The sequence below is a fragment of the Giraffa tippelskirchi genome, chromosome 2, assembly GCF_054371585.1.
Source record: "Giraffa tippelskirchi isolate mGirTip1 chromosome 2, T2T-mGirTip1v1.2.pri, whole genome shotgun sequence".
Classification (NCBI taxonomy): Eukaryota; Metazoa; Chordata; class Mammalia; order Artiodactyla; family Giraffidae; genus Giraffa; species Giraffa tippelskirchi.
In genome coordinates this window covers 188,977,869-188,997,304 of record NC_137276.1, presented here as the reverse complement: position 1 = coordinate 188,997,304, position 19,436 = coordinate 188,977,869, and the positions used below count along the sequence as shown (strand labels likewise).

The window sequence follows — 19,436 nt, the reverse complement described above, 5'->3', positions numbered from 1 at the left end:
ACCCTGCAATTCTCATTCTTCAGCTCTTCTAGAGATTAGAAATTATAGAAAGTGCTAGCCATGTCAAAATGGACATCTACTCTAGCTACAGAGAATTTGACAGAAAGGCAAAGATGGAACAACTGTGAAATTAATACTGTGATCATCCCAAGTAATTGTCTGTTAGACGGCAGCATTCAGTATTGTACTTCATTGTTACATTCATATTTTGTGTGTGTTTGTTAGCTTTGCCTCCCTTATTGTTACAAAGTCTAGATAGAAAAAGCATTGTGATCTTACTCTGGCCCTTATGTTTTGCATAAAGAACTAGCATAGCGCAGAAAGTGCCAACACAAAATAAACAGTTGTTGGGTAACTGACTAGAGGAAGCAAAATGATTTCATAGATCCCTGGTTATAGGGAAGATTAATTAATAATTAATACTTACAAAATATTCAGACCCTTCAGAAACCTAGAACACCTACCTATAAATACAAGGAAAAGGTATTTTTTTTCTATTTGGCTGACAGTGATTTCCAGATCTCATATATAATGATAGTTTTAGCCTCAACATCCACCAAACCTTTACCATAGTTGCTAATGAGTAATAGAGTTGATTCCCTTATGGTAGACTCTAAAGAAAAATAAAAGAAATAAAAGATCTGTGGCCTTTAAATATTAGGATGCCCCTGAGTGGGAGTTCAGATTGAGTGCAGATGACTGAATTTAGCAAGACCTGTTTCAGTTTGACCACTAAGGACTTTGCCTCTTGTTTGAAGAAATTAAGGGATTTTTAACCAAACCTGCAATTTAGTTAAGAATACAAGATTCATCTGCAGTTTATTTTTCTGTTATCCTAAAACAAAATGATGGCTGATGTAAGTTTCCACATAGTTAGAGCTCACGGTAGTGGTAACAATAATGATAGCATTAAAAGCTGGAACAAGATTGCCTGCCCCTGTTAGCAATGTGAGTAATCAAAGGCACTAATGGACCGTGAAAACTGGAGAGCTGGGGTGACCATGGGTCACAGCTAACATACATAGGCAAGCACAGTATAGGGGAAACTTTCATCACCTCTGCTACACTGAGCCTTTTCTCTCGATAGAGCAAGCTCTTAATTTCCCCTGGTTGTTAATCTGGCACCTTTCATGAACATCAGTGTTCACTTTGGAAAATAAAAAAGCAAACACCCAAAACATCTAAGTGTTAAGAGGGAAAGAAAATCAACAGAGGAAATTACAGTAGCACTTGATACAGTGGCACCATTTTCTTGAGTCATACGAGGTGAAATTATTTGAAAGTTTGTAGCTTTGACAGTCTCTCTTTAAGACAGTAACCAGAAGTCTTGGGAAAGAAAGTAACATGCAGATACCGTCACAGTTTAGCTGTGGCATTTATACCCATATGTGTCCACATTTTCAAAACTGACCTCTTAAAATATATATGAGTCAAGTGATTTGAAAGTAGATACCACTTCCTTTCTTCATTGCTTTTGCTCCGTTTGTCATTTCCTTTCTAACATTAATTACCGTTTCTGAAGGAATTGGTGTTTCCTGACCTGGTATACTTTCTATTTGTTCTGGATAGTCCATCAATTTAAGATAACTGCCATGTTTTTTAACTCTAGTCTATTGAGGGTTGAATACAATACTAAATGCTCACTTTCTTCTAACACTTTTGTTTTTTAGGTAAGTCATCTGATTGGAGTGACATTTCATTTGATGGAATTTTCCATTTGGTAAAGTATTACTGTTTTTATCAAATCATATAAAGTTTGGTTTTTGTGATTTCTCAATTTGTGTTTCCCCACAACATTGACCTTTAGAATATGCTCTGTCTTAAGGACAAAAAAATATGAGAGAAAGAGAGAGAAAGGGAGAAGAACTAGGAAATAAGTGAAAAAGCAAACAAGTAAAGATTATTTCTATGTCCAAAAAAACCCCACTGTTGAAAGAAACCTACATCTTTATGGCTATTTTCATCAATTTTGCTCATTAGAACTTCAGGAATTGAAAGAGTTATTATATTTAATTGTATTTAGAAAAGCTTGAGCTTACTTCAGACAATCCAATTAAGTTTTAGAGCTGTAGTTTCTTGATTGTATTTGGTGAAAATCTGACATTCCTCAGTGTTGATCTACATCTTGGGAAAGCCATTCTGTATCATCAGAGAGCTTTTCTTTTGAATTAAAATTGTAAGTCTTCAGAATCTGTTTCATTTTAAAACATTATTATTAAGTAGAAGAAACAAACATATAATTTTAGAAGCATAAAACCAGGATTCTGTGGCACAGAGATGACTTTCTGATTTTTCATTGTTAGTGTATAGGAATGCAAGGTATTTGTGTGTATCAATTTTATATCCTCCCACTTTACTATATTCATTGATTAGTTCTAGTAATTTTCTGGTGGCATCTTTAGGGTTTTCTATGTATAGCATCATATCATCTGCAAACAGTGAGAGTTTTACTTCTTCTTTTCCAGTCTGGATTCCTTTTATTTCTTTTTTTTCTCTGATTGCTCTGGCTAGGACTTCCTAAACTATGTTGAATAATAGTGGCGAGAATGGACACCCTTGTCTTGTTCCTGATTTTAGAGGAAATGCTTTCAGTTGTTTACCATTGAGAATAATGTTTGCTGTGGGTTTGTCATATATGACCTTTATTATGTTGAGCTATGTTCTTCTATGTCTACTTTCTGGAGAGTTTGTATCATAAATGAGTGTTGAATTTTGTCAGAAACTTTCTCTGCATCTATTGAGATGATCTTATGGTTTTTTATCTTTCAATTTGTGAATATGTTGTTGTTGTTTAATTGCTAAGTCATGTCCAACTCTTTGCAACCCATGGACTACAGCACACAAGGCTTCCCTCTCCTTTACTATCTCCTGGAGTTTGCTGAAACTCATGTCCATCAAGTTGGTAATGCTATCCAACCATCTCTTCCTCTGTGACCCCCTTCTCCTTCTGCCCCTAGTCCTTCCCAGATTCAGGGTCTTTTCCAGTGAGTCAGCTCTTCTCATCAGGTGGCCAAAGTATTGGAACTTCAGCTTCAGATCAGTCCTTCCAATGAATATTCAGGGTTGATTTCCTTTAGGATTGCCTGGTTTCATCTCCTTGCAATCCAAGGGACTCTCAAGAGTCTTCTCCAGCACCACAATTCAAAAGCATCAATTCTTTGGTGCTCAGCCTTCTTGATGGTCCAACTCTCACATTGGTACATGACTACTGGAAAAACCATAGCTTTGACTATACCAACCTTTGTTGGCAACTGACTATATGGACCTTTGCTGGCAAAGTGATGTCTCTGCTTTTAATATACTGTCTAGGTTTGTCATAACTTTCCTTCCAAGAAGCAAGCATCTTAATTTTATGGCTGCAGTGATTTTGGAGCCCAAGAAAAGATCTGTCACTGCTTCCACTTTTTCCCCTTCTATTTGCCATGAAGTGATGAGACTGAATGCCATGATCTTCATTTTTTGAATGTTGAGTTCTAAGCCATCTTTTTCACTCTTCTTTTTCACCCTCGTCAAGAGGCTCTTTAGTTCCTCTTCACTTTCTGCCATTAGGGTTGTCTTATCTGCATATCTGAGATTATTGATATTTCTCTTGGTGGTCTTGATTCCAGTTTGTGATTTATCCAGCTTGGCATTTTACATGACGTACTCTGCATATAAATTAAATAAGCAGGGTGACAATATACAGCCTTTATCTTACTCCTTTCCCAATTTGGAACCAGTTGTTCTATGTCCGGGTCTAACTGTTGCTTCCTGACCTGCATACAGGTTTCTCAGGAGATACCTAAAGTGGTCTGGTATTCCCGTCTCTTTAAGAATTATCCACAGTTTGTTGTGATCCACACAGTTAAAGGCTTTGGCGTAATTAATGAATCAGAAGTAGTTGTTTTTCTGAAATTCCCTTGCTTTCTATATGATTCAGCAAATGTTGGTGGTGTGATCTCTGCTTCCTCTACCTTTTTTAAATCCAGCTGTACATCTGGAAGTTCTCCATTTGCATTCTGCTGCAGCCTAGCTTGAAGGATTTTGAGCAATACCTTGATTGCATGTGAAATGAGCATAGTTGTGGGGTAGTTGAACATTCTTTGGCATTGCTCTTCTTTGGGATTGGAGTGAAAACACCTTTTCCAGTCTTGTGGCCACTGCTGAGTTTTCCAAATTTGCTGACATATTGAGTGCAGCACTTTGACAGCATCATTTTTTTTAAGGATTTTAAGTAGCTCACCTGGATTTCTGTCACCTCCGCTAGCTTTGTTCATAGTAATGCTTCCTAAAGCCCACTTGACTTCACACTCCAGGATGTCTAGCTCTTGGTGAATGACTACATCATCATAGTTATCCGGGTCATTAAGATCTTTTTTGTATAGTTCTTCTGTGTATTCTTGCCACGTTTTCTTAATCCCTTCTGCTTCTGTTAGGTCTTTACTGTTTCTGTCCTTTATCATGCCTATTCTTACATGAAATGTTCCCTTGATATCTCTAACTTTCTTGAAGAGATCACTAGTCTTTCCCATCCTGTTGTTTTCCTCTGTTTCTTCACATTGGTCACTTAAGAAGGCCTTCTTAACTCTCTTTGCTAATTGTCTGAAACTCTGCATTCAGTTGGATGTATCTTTCTCTTTCTCCCTTGCCTATTGCTTCTCTTTTCTCAGCTATTTGTAAAGCCTCCTCAGACAACCACTTTGCCTTCTTGTATTTTTTTTTCAATCACATTGATTGATTTGCATATATTAAAGAATCTTTGTAACCCTGGGATAAAGCCCACTTGATCATGATGTATGCTGTTTTTAATGTGTTTTTGGATTCTGTTTGCTAAAATTTTGTTGAGGATTTTTGCATCTATGTTCATTAATGATATTGGCCTGTAATGCTGGAATTTTTTAATGGAGAACTTCCCATTTTAGTCATAGCTACCTTATGTTCTTACATATCCTATTGTGTGGATGCTTTCTCATACTGAATTCTGATCATTCCCTATCAATAACCATGTACCTAAATTAGATGTATTTTGAAAACCTCTGTGAGAGGAATGTTAGGTGGGGAGCAGGAATGGATTTAACTCAAAGTATTCAAAAAACAATTTAAGCAAAACCAAAATGTTGGTTGATTCTATACCTAAGTTGAATTTTTAACATCTTCATTTGTCGTCTATATTTCAAAAGGGTAAAATATCTAAAAATTCTGTCTGGTCCCTTTATTAGAAAGAAGATTGGTAGAATTACTATCTTGTCCACCATTCATAAAGTCTGCTAGATATGAGTTGTATAAAAATAAATTAATTTCAATGTTGTTTTCCCTCTTTCTTTGCTGAGAATCTCTCTGGTTTCTCATTAATGTCATTAAAAGCCTAAAACCAAGAAAATTATTTTTGCATTTCCAAAGAGATTGGTCATCAGAGAAAATTTCAGTGTTATAACTTTAGAGAAAATCAGAAGCCTTTTGAAGAACATATGTCACTTAGTAAAGGGTTAGAGCATCTAGGGATAAGAATCCTTCCTAATACTGTGAAGACTGGGAGAAGTTCTATTCTTAAAGAGGAATTTGGATTCCCCCCATGCCAAAGTAAGTATGCACTCATGAAGTATACACTCAGTTCAGTTTCAGCTCAGCTAAACTGCCCTCAGCAGAAAAAAAAAAAAAAAAGATGCATATGGCTGATAATTATGAAATGAGTTGATGTCGAGACTAAGACACCAGTGGTGGATTGATTTCTGTGTCCACTAAGCAGATTTTTGGGCTTCCCTTGTGGCTCAGCTGGTAAAGAATCCTCCTGCAATGAGGGAGACCTGGGTTTGATCCCTGGGTTGGGAAGATCCCCTGGAGAAGGGAAAGGTTACCCACTCCAGTATTCTGGCCTGGAGAATTCCATGGACTTTATAATCCATGGGGTCGCAAAGAGTCAGACATGACTGAGTGACTTTCACTCCACTTCACTCCACTCCAAGCAGATTTTGATAGGAGTCCCACTTTAAGATCAATAAATTATATACGGAAAATATTTGAAATTAAATTTAATAGAAAATGAAATGACCATATTCTTTTTGTTTAGAAATAAGTTGTAAGTATTCTCAATCTCAAGTGAATTGCTTCTAGAATTCTAATGGTCCTTGAAACAGAATGCTGAGATTATTGAAGTAAAAATTGCTACAGCTATGACTGACATTAGAGAAGAGAAACGGGCTCTTAAATTCACTGGGCCAAAGCCCCATGTTTAGGGACTGTCTCCTTTGCTCATTTCTGTACCTATGACAGTTGTCATACTGCCAGGTCACAGTAGTCACTCACTGAGTATCTGATAAATGAGAAGAGGGGCCATAAATGTAAAATAATGTCAACCACATTGGTGATGGTTTAGTTGCTAAGTCGTGCCTGACTCTTGTGACCACATGGGCTCCTCTGTCCATGGGATTTTCCAGTCAAGAATACTGTAGTGGGTTGCCATTTCAAGAATATGTATATTGTTTTAACTGATTTAGTTGAAAATTTTTCTAAAATATTGCCATTCATTTGCCTTAAAAGAACATATACTAACCATGTTTAAACTTTTTTTGATAACTCAAGGTCATAATTCAGTTCATTTCGGCTTGTGTTTATTTAGCACCTCCTATGTGTGATCGCTCTCCCAGCCCCTTTTGGAAACATAGACCTTTTTACCATTATACTACATAGCTTCCGGAGAAGACAATGGCACGCCACTCCAGTACTCTTGCCTGGAAAATCCCATGGACAGAGGAGCCTGGTAGGCTGCAGCCCATGGGGTCGTGAAGAGTCAGACATGACTGAGCGACTTGACTTTCACTTTTCACTTTCATGCGCTGGAGGAGGAAATGGCAACCCACTGCAGTGTTCTTGCCTGGAGAATCCCAGGGACGGGGGAGCCTGGTGGGCTGCCGTCTGTGGGGTTGCACAGGGTCGGACACGACTGACGCGACTTAGCAGCAGCAGCAGCACATAGCTTCAGATTGCTGTGTTTGGGGACTATTGGTATGAAGACTGGCATATTCCTGTGAGGGTAACTCTCTGAACCTTCCTCACTAATCTGTACTTCTAACCTTCAGTGGATGTGAAGCTAAAATAACTATTCATACAAATATGCATATAAATTAAGCACAGACTAAGAGGCTCTTTAATATATGTAAATTCCATGAAATTTGTAGATTGTGGTTGTTCAAGGCTCCTTTTTATCCTTTTGCTTATTTCTTGAATCTTTTGAGTCGTTTTACGTGAAATGTTGCTATGAATTTATGAAGCACACATTTCCTTTATTCCCTTTCTTAATAGTGCTTCTAGAAACAGATTCAGGTTTTACAACACCTCGGCCTTTGTTATCCAAGGACCAAGTGAGAATTAGTTGTGTCTAAAATATTAATCCAGGTGTTCTCATCAAATTATTATAGTCCACATCTTCCTTATGAACCATTTCATATTTCCCTGAGATTTGTTTTAATTTTAAGCTCCAGTGGAGACTTTAAGTGAATTTGTATTCATTTTTCAAATTCACAGTTTGTGAGACTGTGTGTGTATATTCTTAATAAAGACTTTTGGGGGAGAGACAAATTAGAAGTATGAGATTAGCAGATACAAACTGTTATATATAAAATAGTTAAGCAACATGGATATACTTTATATACAAGGAATTATAACTATTCCTATCTTGTAATAGCCTATACTAGAGTATAATCTACCAAAATACTGAATTACTATGCTGTACACCTGAAATGAATATAATAGTATAAATCAAATACACTTCCATTTTTAAAAAGTCTCCTATAAGAGGTTCATTTTGATTTTCTCCTTTGTCAAAATTATATGTCCTGAGAATATCTATCATTAAAAAGCAGTATTTACAGAATATTTTTAAAAGCTTATGGCTCTGATTACCAGTTAAGCTGAAAATGAAACAAGTTCTGGGGAAAAGTCGAACTCAGTCTGTATATTATACAGAGCTGAAAGAACTAACGTGTTAGATCAGCAAAGGATTCTGAGGGTCTGATATGGTTTAGAACAATAAATAAAACTAGATGAGCTTTTTAACGTATGTTAATCATGCTGCTGTTGTTTAGTCACTAGTTGTGTCCAGCTCTTGCAACCACATGGACTGCAGCCCACCAGGCTCCTCTGTCCATGGGATTTCCCAGGCAAGAATACCTGAGTGGGTTGCCATTTCCTTCTCCAGGGGATCTTCCCAACCCAGGGATTGAACCTGTATCTCCTGCATTGGCACGCGGGTTCTTTATCACTGAGCCACCAGGGAAGCCCCCATGTTAATCATAACTGTATTGCAGTTTTATCACTGGTTACTGGTAACTGTTAGTTAGCCCCTCACATCTCTTCAGCACTTTTTATCCTCTTTAACCCTCTGTCCTATTTGTGTACTCAAATCTACCTGGCACCCACCTTACCATTGAGAGCAAGAAGTGCCATAGTAACTAAAAAATGAAATTCTTCTGTAGGTACTTTGTGTTACCAGCAACATGTACACAGAGATCTTTTCTGAAGAGTCAGTTAATAAAGAAATCAGAATCCATGGGTCATCTGCCATTTTTGTATTTTGGTCTACTTAATGATCCTTTTTTCTCCATAATTATTTCTAGATTTCTTAACTGTAATGTTTGAATGTCTCTTTCCAACCCTTTTCTATTTAAGTCTTCTCTTTTTAAATGATATAAAGGTGAACAGATGAGTGTGTAAGAGTGCCACTTATATTCTATGGGAGTATAATCTTTCTTTCAAGCTGTTATCACAGCCTTAAAGAGTAAGAGAATTTTCATCATATTGTCTTCTGATTTCATGGATTATTTTCATTTTTTTTTAATTCACTTGGAATTTATGGGTAAATCCCAGAAAGCTACACAGTGATTTGTTTGTTTGTTTTCAGTTGATTAAGGGCAGGGGGAGTGTGGTACAAGGAAACTGGCTTGAGATGCCTATGTATTATATGCAGTTTTACTTTCTGAGTAATATCTCTGATTGGATAATCACCCTAGGTAACAGCCATACAGGTTTTCTTATTTCCTGGAAAGCCTTACTATAATCGAGAACTTTGCTAGCATATCATGTACCTTGTGATTTTATTTTCTGAAATCGTGACGTTTGATGTCTTCATTTCCCCATGCAACCTTTCAAGAACCTTGTATCCTCATACATCTTATTTGCTCCTACACCTTCTTCTCTATTTCAGACAATTCTTTGCAATTCACTTTTCTATTCTTCAAGTAAATCTTAAATCATTCGCAGATTTTCTAAAAGCGGATTTGTCTCACTTAATGGCCTAGTATTGTGGCTTCTTGGTGAAAGACAACTTTACAGCCAGAAACTGTAAGTTCAAAATCTGTACACATTTACACCAGAAAGCCAAAATATTTTCTCTTTAGTCCCTGAATTTCCAAAGGAAGTTAGATGCCATCAGCAAAGAAACAGAATTGATTTATTAAGCTCTGCAGTATTTTGAAGGTCTGATACAGAGTCTGTGAAGCCCAACACTGTTTTGGCCATTCTTTTTTGAGAGCTGCAGATGGGATGGTATCTTTGCCAAGGCCTAAGAGACATAAAGATATAAATTAGAAGAGAGGAGCCTCTCTCACCTGACTGTCACCAAGGGGAACATCAGGTTAGAGTTGAATAGTAACTGATAACATTTTTTGCACATAAGTTTTAAAGTGTTTTAAAACCATTTATTTTTAATGACTTAAAACTTACTAAGTCACTAAATGTGCTGCTGTTTACTTACAAAGAGCTGTTTTATTAGAAGGTAATGAATAATTTGGGGTTCTCTTTGTATCAGTATGCTCTATTTTTCAAGGCCTGTCGATTGCCTAGTCCTCAAATCCCAGTGCAGAATTCCCCAGGTCACTGCTCTCACCTAGAAATCGAGAACACAGTCAGCCCTTTGCCACTGCTTTTGCTACGGATCAAGCAAAGCTGTTAGAAGTACTTGAGTTACTGGTGACACACTCTAGAGTTATCATTATACATAGTAAGTTCTATATTCTTTGGAGTTTCCAAGAAGTGGGATGTAATATGTTTATACCCTCAACTCTATCCCTTTTGATTCATTTGTTCCTTCCAAGTTAGGCATCTCAACCACCTTTACTTCCAGAAGTAAGCTAATGGTATACAAGATTAAGCAAGAAGCTTCAAGAGAAAAGGAACCCTTTTCAGAATTTCAGGATTGCCTCATTGCAAAGAAAATTTATAGAACATTTTGTTTTATTTGAAGAATCTAAGTATTAGAGAAAACAAAGAGGTAGGAGAGAAGCTCTCTTGAGCTCTTGAGTTTGAAGCAAGATCCACATTATGACCCTACTTTAGAAAAGTGCTGGCCGTCCATTAAGCAACACTTTGAACAAATTAGTATATCAGGTATCTTGGGTTTGTATTTTTTAAATCTCAGAAGAGACGTAAAGATAATTCTATAGATACGATTATTTGTGAGTTAAAGAAAAAAATATCTGATACTTTATAAAACTCTTATCCTTTTAATGTGAGTGCTAGCTCTGTGTGTGTGTGTGTGTTGTGTGTGTGTGTCTGTATTGGTCCCTTTCAGAAGACGAGAGAAAGAGAACAGACATAGTCTACCCATCCTCTTTTTCTACAGAGAAGCTGTAATAGCTTGCAAACAAAACATAATCAAATTCACGTGGGGATTTTAAATAAAAATAGAGAGGGAAGACCAAGGGGAAAGAATGCTATTGGAATAACTTCGGGTATCTCGGGAATCCTACCAGGAATCCTACAGGTCTTTTGATTCAGGTACAGAAGCAGTAACATTAAAGGGAGGTCAAGGTGCTGTTCTGTTCTGAAGAGTAGACTTTCCATAGGTCCTCCCATCCCTTGTCAGCCCGTGGTGAACCAGTGCCAAGTCCACTATCAGCCACTGGGCTTCACCGGGCCTATGTATTGTTTCTTGTTCCTCCGGCTCTGTCTGCATGCTGGTAGGCCTGGCTCTGCCAGAATGTTCATTCTGTTGCTGTGGAAAGGCCTGCAGTTTCAACACTTGCACATCTTGTTACTGGAATAGCACTGAGCCTAATTGTGCCTCTTACATGGAGCCTGAGTATTCAAGAGTCCTTCAAAACATCATTCTCGGTTTATTCCGTTGGCTTCACGGGTGCCTCCATAGGACAGACATAGGTGAGGAACATGGAGAAACTGACAAAACCCAGGGGGAAGGAAAGTGAGAGAAATCCCATGCTGCCTGAGTCAGCTGTAATGGGTAGAAAGCCTGAAGATCTTTTTTCTTCAGTGATCATCATGTGTTTTCATTTGTTCCCATGGTTATCTTCCACTGTCCAATTGTTATTTTTGTACTTCTCTTTTAAAAAAGCATCAGTGAGTGAGCCTTAAGAAGCAAAGAAGATTGAGGTGCTCTACCAGACTCTGAGAAAATTCAAAGTTTGTGACTAAGGTCTCACCTCTGAGCTCCTGTTTTTGTTTTGTTTCTAACTTGTATTTGGCTGATGATCTGACACTAGATGCATTGTAACCATTGGAAAGGCAGTACAATCTTGCTTCCTAGATTGCCACTGGCATTTTTGCCTATTGTTAGAGTAACCACACTTCTCCATGAGTTTCTGGTGTTTTATCCATTTTGAAAGAAGAGGAGAAGGGACAAGAAGGAATTGCTGATAAAGAGATGACGCCTGAAAATGGAAAGTTCACAGATGAAAGTGTAGTACGTGTTACCTTCTGGCTTGGGCCAGGTGGTTGGGTGTGGATGTCCTGGGTGTCCCCCATGCAATTAGCACTGCAGTGGTAATTCTCCCAGTGTAGCCACTTGGAGTACTGTTCCTTGTTTTTCTATAGTGCTTGTCAGAATGCTATGACAACTGGCTGGTTTTATGCAAACAGAGCCTGGCTCTCAAGAGACAGTGTGTCTGAAAGTCAAACATGGATGGCAGCCATTGGCACGCAAAGGAGTCAGAAGCCACAGATTGTTTTCTCTTTGGATGAACAGCTTAAAGCAACGTAAAGTTAATTGAAGAATTCCTTGAAAGTGAAGTCAGACTGAAAGAAATGCTCTAAGTCTATAATTTACTAAATGTGAAAGGTCTGTAAGTGGTGGTGAGACTAAAAGAGTTTTTTGGGGGGAAAAGAACATTTTTTGTAAACAGATCTGGCTTGTATTATTGCCTAGGCAGTTTTAATTATTTGCTCTAATAATGTATTGAATAGATCTGCAGAAGAATCTCTAATTAGGTAAATCTTGATTTATGGAGTTGGCCTCATGTAAACCATGATGTCATAGTGTGCTGCAGAAAATTATAGGCCTGGTCTTACTGTTGAAAACTATTATTTCTACCTAGGACTACTCACACTCTGCATGTCTTACTCTTACAAAACCAAAGCATCTGGGGTTCTTGTTCTCAATGCTCCTTGCCCAAGTAAATTCAACTAACATTATTACTCATTAATTTATCAAATATATAATTTTAAAACTTGAGAATGCAGGGGCGGAGTTTAGTTACTAACTTTTTACAGTTAGTAACTTTTAACTAAAATCTACTAAGATTTCTAGTTAAAGAAATCTTTACTTGGAAAGGTAGTAGAGATGAACCTGTGACTCTCTGAAGAAGTAGATCAAGGACATGCTAGACTGTCAAAGTAGTGTCTGTGTGTCTGTCTGCCCCTGCTTCCCATGACCCTAACCCAGGCTTCCACTCTCCCTCTCCCTCCCTAACCACTTACTGGAAAGCTGTTTCATTGTCATCATTGCCTATTTCATCTGGTTTTAAATAAGAGCATGGGGACTTGGTAACATTTCTCCATGGTTCTTATTCTTTTTTCCATTGTAGTAGAAACCTTGATGTAGGGTCAAGACCTTTTCTTCTATTATAGATCTGCTGATTATAATTTCCTAACATTTTTCTTGCATTAATTATACCTTACTGATTGCATTTTCTGTGGTTTCCCATTCCAATTTTGTAAAGTAGAAAAAGGCTTTAGAAAGAATCCTAGATTTTTACAATTCGTTTTCCATTCTTTTAGAATTGTCTGACCTGTGTCTGTCTTGATAGCCATTTTAAGTGATTTACCTTTATCAGGTCTTCTCAATTATGTGTGGAAAACAACTCTGCCTTTCACTGTCATGTTTCATCAAATTACATAATATTTGGTTAAATTATGTAATTGCAAGTTCAACGGGCATTACCAGCCTTGGGAGCAAACACCACTCTTTAAACAGTTGGAAGAAGTTGCAGAGGGCTCAGTGGAGAATAGCCTTCTAGCCTCCAGCATTCAGTATGTGTGGGCTCCTCCCTGAGTTAAACAAAGGGACCAAATTTTATAAGTGGCGCTCTAAGGTATGAAAACTTCTGTGTTTGTGCTCTTCACATTCTCTTCATTTTACAGACAAGACCTGGCCTGGTTACAGGACTTACGCAAGGTCACGAAACTAGATGGAAGCCAAGCTGGGTGTCCTGACTCCCAAGCCACGGTTTTCCTGTGACACCAGAGGAGAACTGATATCCCAGCCCTTTGTTGTGCTTGTCCTTCTGCTGGCTGAATGCAGCTTTATAAAATGCATTTTGATTTATTACCACAAAATATCTGTCTTGACACTTATTTCACCCATAGTTTGGGGGTTACTGATTAGCACATGTTTTTCTTTAAATTCTCCTTGATATAAAAAATGATCCTTCTTTATTATAGGGAGTTAATCCATGTCATCGTATTTATTGTTTCTCTGTCTAAATGACCATAATTAGGTAAGAGAGAGAGGCTGTGGGGAAGAATTTTCCTGGCAGGACTTACCCTCCTCCCCAGTCTACAGCCTGTCCTGTTCATGGCTGCTTTTGTGAGACAAAGCTACTTTGGGGTTGAGGCAGGGCAGTGAGGTTTATATTATTTGATCTCTTTCACAAACCATATATGCTGACTTTTCTAATATCAAATAGGAAAGATTTTTTTTAATCACTTTCCTTTTCCCCACCCTTCCTTCCAGTACTTCCCTCCTGCCCCACCCCCTATCAGGAAAGATTTGATGTTGCCTAGAGTCAAAATGTGCTTAGAACTGAGCAGCTAAAAATAAAACCATTAGGATGAATATGAAGGAAAGGGGAAAATGTTGTACTCAAACCCCCAAGTTCATATTATTGTTTTAGTTATTATTGAACATTACATTTAGCTCTGAGCTTCCTGATAGATAAAGCAAAAAAAGATATTTGGGTTCACATTATTTTTATTTGCTAAAGGGAAACATAGCAGGTCTTGCACAGAGACTTTGTTACCAGGCACTTTATGCTAAGCCAATTTTGCCAACAAGGGTCCATATGGTCAAAGCTATGGTTTTTCCACTTGTCATGTGTGGATATGAGAACTGGACCATAAGGAAAGCTCAGTGCCAAAGAATTGATGCTTTTGAACTGTGGTGTTGGAGAAGACTCTTGAGAGTCCCTTGGACTGCAAGGAGATCCAACCAGTCTATTCTAAGGAAATCAGTCCTGAATATTCACTGGAAGGACTGATGCTGAAGCTGAAGCTCCTTTACTTTGGCCACCTGATGTGAAGAACTGACTCACTGGAAAAGACCCTGCTGCAGGGAGAGATTGAAGGCAAGAGGAGAAGGGGATGACAGAGAATGAGATGGCTGGATGGCTTCACTGACTCAATGGACATGAATTTGAGTAAACTCTGGAAGCTGGTGATGGACAGGGAGGCCTGGTGTGCTGCAGTCCATGGGGTCGCAAAGAGTTGGACACAACTGATCGACTGAACTGAACTGAGTGAAATAGGTAATCATCATAGAATGTGTTTATGGTGAATCTAATTTACAAATAAAGAGAAAATATATCTTAAACATGAGGAGGCCTTATAAATGTATGCTGCATTGAGCAAAGATCATATTGATGCATTTAAATAAATTAATCTTACTCTTTTATGGTCAAATTCTGGATTATGATCATTTTGAAATTGTAATTTATGGATAGAGTGAGATGTGATACTTGACTTGGTATGATTCAGAACCATATGAACCAGAGTGACTACTGGGCACTGGAGCCACTGACAGTCAAGTGAGTGGGATTTAGACTTGAAGTCAGAATATGCAGAAGAGGGTTTTCTTCAAGGAGCTTCCCTTTTCACTGAGAAGAGAGAGAGAGGGTAGAACTCTGTCCCAGGTTGCTGTCAAATCACTAATGGAAGGGAAAGCTAGAATAAGAAGTGTGCTGTTTATACCCTGTTTTTAAATAAATGCTTTCTCAAAACTTCACTTTCTTCAGTCAGAATTGTGGGCAACTTTATGGTGTATTTTTGTGACAGTAGAATTATGAGAGAACTTTGGGCAGGGGTCCCAAACCCGAGCTGTCTACAGCAGTCAGGCTGGCCCAAACAGCTGCTCATACAAAAGGCCAGGTTGAAGACAACAGGGAGTAAGACCTATATGCACCAAAGGGCCAGTGGCCCCTCTCCAGGGACCACCTGCTTCCCAGCTCCAGCTGATTTTTCGTCTTGTGAAAAATGCAGATAGACTGTTGACCGCATCTTTTAGTGTTTTGAGAGAAGATGGAAGTGTGGATTATTAAACCTGATTTTGAATGTTGGCAACTCCTTTCTTCCACTTGCTTAAGCCAGAAACTTTTTAGTTGTCCTTGACTCCTCTCTTCCTTTCAAAACCCACATCTAATCCATCTGGAAATCCTGTTGGCTCTTCCCTTTAAATATATTCAGAATCTGATCACTTGTTAGTGATTTCCTGTTGCACTACTGTAGCCCAAACCGCCATCATCTCTCTCCAGGATTACTGCAGGAGTCTCCCAACTTTTTTTGCATCCATGCTTTCTCTCTTACAGCCAGAGGGATCTCTTTACTGAAGCACAAGTCAGATCATGTTGCTCCTCTGCTCACAACCCTCTGGCTTGCCGTCTTACTCAGAGTGAAAGCCAGAGTTCTCCCAGTGCCCCATGAGGCTCTCTAACGTCATCTCTGCAGCCACAGTGGCCTCCTGCCAGTTCTGCTCAAATACACCAACTCATTACCTCATCAAGACCTTCACCCTTGTTGTTCCCTTGCCTGGAATGCTCTTTCCTCAGGTATTTCCGTGACCCATTCATCCCTTCCAACCCTTTTCTGAAATGTCACCTTCTCCATGAGGCTTTCCTTGGCCACACTGTCTAAACTTGTAGCCACACGCACACAGACTCACACCCTTCCTTTTCCCCCTTCGCTTTGTTTTTAGCACGTATCATGATCTAATGCACTACACATTTTTCTTGTTTATTACCTGTCTTCCACATGAGACTGTAAATTACAAAAGGGTAGAAACTTTGTATATTTTTGTGTGCTTGGTCCCTGCTGTATAGTTAGCATTAAGAAAAGTGCCTCAATAAATGATAGATACGCAATAAATGTTTGATAAATAAATGAATCTTAAAAAAGACAACAACAACTTTTTCAACTTCTCAGTTCAGTTCAGTCACTCAGTCGTGTCCTACTCTTTGTGACTCCATGGACTGCAGCACACCAGGCTTCCCTGTCCTTCACCAACTCCCAGAGCTTTCTCAGACTCATGTCCATTGAGTCAATGATGCCATCCAGCCATCTCATCTTCTGTCATCCCCTTCTCCTCCTGCCTTCAGTCTTTCCCAGCATCAGGGTCTTTGCCAGTGAGTCAGTTCTTCACATCAGGTGGCCAGAGTATTGAAGTTTCAGCTTAAGCATCAGTCCTTCCAATGAATATTCAGGACTGACTTCCTTTAGAATAGACTGGTTGGATCTCCTTGTAGTCCAAGGGACTCTCAAGAGTCTTCTCCAACAGCACAGTTCAAAAGCATCAATTCTTCAATGCTCAGCTTTCTTTATAGTCCAACTCTCACATCCATACCTGGCTACTGGAAAAACAATAGCTTTGACTAGATGGACCTTTGTTGGCAAAGTAATGTCTTTGCTTTTGAATATGCTGTCTAGGTTGGTCATAGCTTTTCTTCCAAGGAGCAAGCGTCTTTTAATTTCATGACTGCAGTCACCATCTGCAGTGATTTTAGAGCCCCCAAAAATAAAGTTTGTCACTGTTTCCATTGTTTCCCCATCTATTTGCCCTGAAGTGATGGGACCAGATGCCATGATCTTTGTTTTTGAATGTGAAGTTGTAAGCCAACTTTTTCACTCCTCTTTCATTTTCATTAAGAGGCTCTTTAGTTCTTCTTCTTTTTCTGCCTCGCTTTCTGCCATAAGGCTGGTGTCATCTGCATATCTGAGGTTATTGATATTTCTCCCGGCAATCTTGATTCCAGCTTGTGCTTCATCCAGCCCCGCATTTCACATGATGTACTCTGCATGTAAGTTAAGTAAGCAGGGTGACAATATGCAGCCTTGATGTACTCCTTTCCCAATTTTCAACTTCTGGCCAGACAAAACTCTTCAGTGCGCTTAACACAGGTCATCTTCTGATGCAGGGTCAAGAAGAAAGAGCAGTTCTTCAGCTGCATATAGTGGCTTGGGGACAGGTTTCATGGCTGCGTCACACCTGCCCTGCCCAGAAAACAACGAAAGAGTCCCTTCATCCCTGCACACACTGTCCTCCTGCTCCATCCTGCTGAACTTCAGTGCTTGCTTCTTATTTTACCCTCAACACTGTTTGTCCTGATGCATTGCTGTTTAGAATCTAGAAAATGGTAAGTGGGTTAGTTCAGCTCCCTGTGTGAACTTCCAAACCTCTGAAGGTAGGAAACATTTAAACAATTTTACTTGCTTTTTCACAACAGAGTTTAGAGTTGTACAAGCAATGATTAAGAGGAGGAGCACCACGAACAGAGTGCATGCGAAGTCACTTCAGTCTTGTCCGACTCTTTGTTACACTATGGACTCTAGCCCACCAGGCTCCTATGTCCATTGGATTCTCCAGGAAAGAGTACTGGAGTGGGTTACCATGCCTTCCTCCAGGGTATCTTCCCGACCCAGGAATCAAACCCGTATCTCTTACGTCTCCTGCATTGACAGGCAGGTTTCTTACCACTAGAGCCACCTGGGAAGCCCACAGGAACAGAGGGAAAGTCATATATAAAAACACAAAGGCAGAAAAAAGTTTGATTCTTTGTAATAGATCAAGTGAAACTTAGAATAAGTAGGGAGTGAAGGAGAAAAAATATAGGAAAAGGTATTGGAGAGGCAGGCAGGGTCAAATCTTAGAGGCCGTGATAAGGAGTTTCAATTCTTCGGCTCAGTGGGAAGACTCAAAACTCATTACATTACTATAAACTGTTCATAATGGTAATATCTTTGATGCAACTTTTTACTGAAGTATGGCATATTTATATCCTGGTGATGTTTTTCAAACAAGTCAGTCAGTTGTTAGCAGTCATTTTACCGCCTAGACTCCATTCCTTTTACTTTAAAAAAAGTTGTTTTTGAACTTAAATAGCTGAGAAAATATTATTTATGTTCACATTTATAACTAAAATATTGAAGTTAATTTTTAAATATCTTACTTACATAACTAAATGTATTTATGTAGCAAAAAAATAAACTTGGTTTTAGTTATATAACACTGTAGATATGGGTTATAATGGTTGTTTAGTAGAGGAAGGTTCCCCAGACACATTTAGTCTTTTTAACTATACCTACTCTAGTTACAAAAAGAAAATGCCAAATATTTGCATTTGCAACCTTTGCCAAGCTACTGTCATATTAAAATATACAGCATTTTTGCTTCCAAAAAAATTTTTATATATACTTAGACTATACCAAATGTACATTGTCTTTTTATGAAAAGTATAGCATTTCTTTGAGCTCACAGTTTGTTCTGACCCATATGTTCTCATCATGAAAAAAGAGTCAAATCATATATTGAGCAGTTTACTAACAGTCTGTTGAAGACTGAAAACGTTTTTAGTTTTGTTTAGGAACAGAAAAACATTTCTCATGATCTTTTGTTTGTTTTTGTTTTTTAACTTCAGAATTTTGCAAGCCAGACTAAGCCACGTGGAGGGTTTTGTAGTTTAGCCTTGGCTGTTGAGTGACTGTAAAAGGACAAATTCTGAATCATGGTAGAATTGAGATACAGAAAATGTATGAGATAGGAACTCTGATTAGAAAAATCAAGCTATAGGTAATCTGGGAAGCTGAGGTAAAGACAAAGTGTTAGGATGAAATTTAGAAAGTGTTGGAATATACAGAGGCAGCCCAGGTTTGACATAAATAAGAAATGTAAGAAGAAAGTCTACAGCTCTTTGTAGCTTTCATTTCTATAGCATAAGGTGCACATTATAGACACAGGGAAATTCAGAACTGTAAAAGACCAGAGAGAACTGGAAAAAACCTTATTTTACAGTGAGGAAACTGAGGTCCAGAGAGCACCAAAGACTTGTTCAATGTCACACAACTAGAGTTAATGGAGACTGAATTTGGAATTTGGAACTCCTAGTTTCTATTTCAGTATTCTTTATCTACTTTCTTGTTCATTTTTGACTGTGTAATCACTGCAGTTGTACCAAAATGGAGTGAGT

General features: G+C 38.5%; 2 protein-coding genes across 8 annotated transcripts in view; one reads left to right on the top strand and one right to left on the bottom strand.

Annotated features, from left to right (window-relative positions):
• CMSS1 (cms1 ribosomal small subunit homolog) overlaps nucleotides 1-19,436 on the top strand; it is a 401,056-nt gene that overhangs the window by 220,939 nt on the left and 160,681 nt on the right. For 3 of the 6 annotated variants that reach the window (XM_081572481.1, XM_081572483.1, XM_081572482.1), the window contains one exon: nucleotides 1,671-1,720. The exons of 2 other annotated variants lie outside the window; for them this stretch is intronic. The gene's annotated coding sequence lies outside the window, so the exon portion shown is untranslated. Of the gene's footprint in view, nucleotides 1-1,512; nucleotides 1,544-1,670; nucleotides 1,721-19,436 lie in introns of those variants that run through there. One more of the 6 variants, XM_081572480.1, reaches the window with a different exon arrangement.
• FILIP1L (filamin A interacting protein 1 like) overlaps nucleotides 1-19,436 on the bottom strand; it is a 314,206-nt gene that overhangs the window by 209,121 nt on the left and 85,649 nt on the right. The window lies entirely within an intron of this gene.